This window comes from Schistocerca cancellata, chromosome 3 (genome assembly GCF_023864275.1).
Source record: "Schistocerca cancellata isolate TAMUIC-IGC-003103 chromosome 3, iqSchCanc2.1, whole genome shotgun sequence".
In the NCBI taxonomy this organism is placed as follows: domain Eukaryota; kingdom Metazoa; phylum Arthropoda; class Insecta; order Orthoptera; family Acrididae; genus Schistocerca; species Schistocerca cancellata.
In genome coordinates, this window is record NC_064628.1 from 412,764,911 (window position 1) to 412,769,910 (window position 5,000).

Here is a 5,000-nt window from a genome sequence, read left to right on the forward strand (position 1 = left end):
GTAACTATGACTCTCTTAAGGTAGCCAAATGCCTCGTCATCTAATTAGTGACGCGCATGAATGGATTAACGAGATTCCCGCTGTCCCTATCTACTCCGCGTCTTCGTCGCGTGCGGTCGAGCGTCGCGTGCGCTCCCGTTCTTTCGTCGCTTTGGGTGGGTAAAACGTGTGCGATCGATCCGAAATTTGGCACAGAGCTTCGTGTTGTGCCACTACAACCCGTGTAGAAAAATATTCGGTGTCGCTATAACCGTTAGTGAATTATTGTGACATTTGCAAAATTTTAATTTTACGTGTGTTTCGTCGTATAAATGGAGTTTGTGGTGCATGTGAAGTGCTTCGCCGACGCAGACTACATCGCTCGACGCCGCTGATGCATCACCTGCCACGTCAAACAGGTATTTTTATCAGTTTTATCAATAAGTCGATGTTTTTCAAATCCCATTATGTACGTCAATGTCGTGAATTCTCCCCACCTGAGTGGTGCTGAAGGTGCGTAGTAGCCGTATTTCGATTTATAATACACGGTAAAGTGGTTCACTGTGCCTGGAACTGCTTTGTTGGTGGTCATGTGCTGCCCTTCGTCTGCCACGCGTCTTCGCGGGCTCCGCGTGTGTTGAGAAATCCGTTGCCATCCGTCAACTGCCAGTCTTTGTCTAGGTTCCAAGCACACAGCTGTATTCGTGAGGTCTTCCTCTTTCGAATAGTGCCTAAAAAAGTGTGTCTCCCATTGTTAGTTTAAAAGTTACAGGCAATCGTAGCGTAGAACGCGTGCCGCCCTTTGTCTGCCACGCGTCTTCGCGGGCTCCGCGTGTGTTGAGAAATCCGTTGCCATCCGTCTACTGCCAGTCTTTGTCTAGGTTCCAAGCACACAGCTGTATTCGCGAGGTCTTCCTCTATCGAATAGTGCCTAAAAAGTGTGTCTCCCATTGTTAGTTTAAAAGTTACAGGCAATCGTATCGTAGAATGCGTGGTAACCACGTGGCGACCGGAAGTTGCCTATAAAATCCTAAAAACCGGCCGTTGGAAAAAATCTAAGACCTCCAGATCATAGACGTCCTCATGCTCTGTTAGACGATGTAGAAAGATTAGGGTGTTTCATTCACAATTTAGCTGTTATATCTGTTTTCCCTACGGCCGCGCACACGCGTCGCCGAACAGCCGCGCTCGCCAGGTCCGCGTCTGGCCAGCAGTGTAAATAGGGCTAGCGCCTTCTCGTGCAGAGAACTGAGCATCAGAGCAGTATAGCCAGCTTAATCCCTTCCCAAATGGAGTACTTAACCACATACTTACCTTTCACGGATTAAGAAATAACGTCTTTCTTCCGTCACAATCCGCAGTTCCTGCGTGTCTCCGAAAATCGTCTTCTACCATTGAAATGCTAAGGCTTTGGTAAATTGTAAGCGCGCTGTTTTCCTGTCTGACTGCTACCCTTTCGATTCCCAACGAGAAAAGGCTAGGCTTTTTCGATTCCCAACGAGAAAAGCCTAGGCTAGGCTAGTAGATTAGATACTGCTTGTGCAGTATATATTGTTGCTTCTGTTTTGGACGTGTCTACTGTATTTTTGTAGGTTGTATCACTCTGTCTCTTAATATGTCTTCATTGTAGCTAGTTATTTGGTAGGGTAGGAACTACATTTGTAGAAGTAAAGTAGTGGGTGCTGCACAGTCCGCGAGAGCGCGATAATTGTAGGTGAGAAAGTGGAGAGCTCCAAGCGATCGCCCAAGCTTTAAAACTCTGCGGTGCCTTATACTCGTATGCTACTTGATATGATGTCAATAAATTTATTATTTATGTGTTAGGTTAGAAAATTTACTCCCAAAAAGGTAGTTTGCGTGTGTTGCGTGACTGGCGGACGCGTATTCTTTCAAGGACAGAAAACAACTAGGTTATATGTCTCTTTCAAAGTGTGCCTTTACTCTCTTACTTGTCTGTTAGGTTAGGAATTACCTTCGAATAAGTAAAGACATATGTGTCACGTAGTTTGCTAACAAGTGAAAACTTGGGTGATAAGGAGAGCTACAAGCATTTCTCCAAGTAGACAACAGTCTGTTCTCATATTATTCTTGTAGGCTATTGTCTTCTTTTTAACATCATGTCCATATGCTCATTATTAGTGTATTATTAGTGTGATCATTATTAGTGTGTTAGGTTAGGAATATTTGCAGCAAGGTGCATATATTATCCTGCTAGGTTATACGTTTCTCTTTCAAAGTGTGCCCTTACTCACTTACCTGTTTGTTAGTTTAGGAATTACCTTCGCATAAGTAAAGACATGTGTGTCACTTAGCTTGCGAGGAAGTACAAACTTAGGTGAGGAAAAGGAGAGCTACAAGGAGTTCTCCAAGTCCACAGCCCGTTTTCATATTATTCTTGTAGGCTATTGTCTTCCTTTTAACCTCATGTCCATATGTTCATTATTAGTGTATTATTAGTGTGCTCAGTATCAGTGTGTTAGGTTAGGAAATGTGCTGCAGGGTTAAGTCGTGACTGGCGATCACGGGTGTAGGCCCTGCTAGGCTCGTTATCCAGATTTAGTGGTAGACTTGCCCACGGAAAACTGAGCTCTCCATAGTGATCGCCCCAAAATGGGGCCTACTAAGGACACTGTAGGGACTGCAAGTCAACTTGGACGAAACTCGGTTGCTCCTGGTGACAAGGACAACTCAGCGTCATGTACTGACCTTCAGACAATGGAAAACATAAGAGAGGAGATGGAAGCCTTCTTGTTTAACGAAGTAAATAAAATAAACAATGCCCAGAAGAAGTTTATCCTAGGAAAACTCTCAGTGTACGAACAGATACTGAAGAAGTATGAGATGGAGGTTCTTGCACTTAAAACAGAGTTGCGATGTGTGAAGGCCTCCCAAACAGGATCACCGCCACTGGTTGAAAGCTATGCCAACAAGGCGGCTGCAAAACCTTCAGCACCCAAACAGCATCTGATAAAACCGCAACAGCCTAAAGTCTTAATGATAAAACCAGCCGAAGGAGTCCAGAAAACTGAGAAGGAACTTGAAGAAACAGTAAAGAACCTTGTTGCAACATCACTGAAAGACGTGCGTATTTCCAAATGCAGGTCAATAAAGGACAAAGGTATTGTCCTTGAAGTCCCTAATGATCAGGATGTCGAGAAAATAAGGAAGTGCGAAGACATCTCACAATCAGGCATCACTGTCTCTGATCAAAAAAAAAGATCCCCGAAGATTATAATCTTTGATGTAAACAGAAATACAAGTGAAGATGAACTCAAAATGGAACTGTTTGAGAGAAACCTCTCCAGGATGAATGTGACACAGGAAGACGTTATGGATGGCGTAAGAGTGCTGTTCAAGACTGGCCCAAGAAACCGTGAGGAAGCAAACATGGTACTGGAAGTCTCACCAAAACTCTGGAGCAAAATAGTACAACATGGTAGAGTCTACATAAACTGCAATTCGCACAGGGTACAAAACTATAGCAATATAAGCAGGTGCTACAAGTGCCAAGGTCATGGCCACACAGCAGCAAAGTGCAAGAATGCAGAAACCATTTGTGGCCACTGTGCAGCACCTGGACATACTTTTAGGGAGTGCTCAAAGAAGGACCAACCGGCCCAATGTGCAAACTGCAAGCGGGCTAAGAAGGCACACACCCACGCAGTGACAGAGAAATCTTGCCCTGAATACAATAGAATAAAGGCCATAATACATAGCACAATTGACTATGGCATGTAATAACAATGTAGCAGTACAACCTGGAATAAGACCATGGACAGATACACAAAAAAGTGCAATACGGATCCTTCAAATAAATGGGCAAAGAGCAAGAATCGTCCCAGATCAATTGGCACAGCGAATCAGCGAAGAAAATATAGATGTGCTATTGATCCAGGAACCCTACTGCGTAAATAACAAAGTCTTTGGGTACCCACCAAACTTCCAGCTGATCTACAGCCCCAAAGGCGAAGCACCCAAGGCAGCAATAGCAGTTAGGTCACAAACAGTAACTGCTTTGCAGTTGACAAGCTTCTGCAACATGCACATAGCTGCTGCCAACATAAATGGAGCCTTTGGTGAGATCTACATTGTCAGCATATATTGCCAATATGGATCACCCATAGACCTTTTTCTCCATCAACTGGAGATTATCCTTGACAAACTCCCAGGAAAACCAGTTATAATAGGGATGGACACAAATGCGAACTCACCAATCTGGCACAGCTCAACGATGGATGCAGCAGGCAGAACGCTTGAAGACTTCATTTCACAACACGGGCTGATAATAATGAATGAGAGGTCAGAGCTAACTACATTCTCTGGCCCAAATGGGGAGAGCAATATCGACATCACACTCTGCACACCTCCAGCTGCCAAAGCGGTGTGCAAGTGGATGGTTCATGAAGAATGGACGTCAAGTGACCACAGGGCAATAACTTATGAATTCGTGGTACCTCAAAGAGCGAGAGCTACTGTGGAACTTGCCACCTACAACACAAGCTTTGCAAAGTGGCCCAACTTTGACCGGCATCTTATCAGGTCCACAGCCCACTGGCCACAAAGCCAAAATGTAGGAGTTAATGAAATGGTCACAAGGCTACAGGCAGCAATCCACGAGAGCTGTAGCCGATCAATGAGAAAGAGGACACAGGTGCAAAATCCAGTGCCATGGTGGAATGCAACACTTGCTAACCTGCGACGTGACACCATTTCAGCACGACGAAGTCTGCAACGAGCACGTAAAAGTAATAATGAACTAGATGTAGAAGTAGCAAAACAAACCTACAATAGAGTGAAAAATAATTACAATAAGGAAATTTCCAAGGCCAAAGAGGAGACCTGGAAGAAATGGGTCACTGACTGCGATCAGAATGATCCTTGGGCCATAGTGAGAAAGATAATCCGGCCAAAACATGGAACAGAAAACGTGCTGAGTAATATAAAAACAAAGGACCAGACTCCTACAATGACTTGGGAGGAGACTGTACGGTCATTATTACAGAGCCTGCTTCCTGATGACA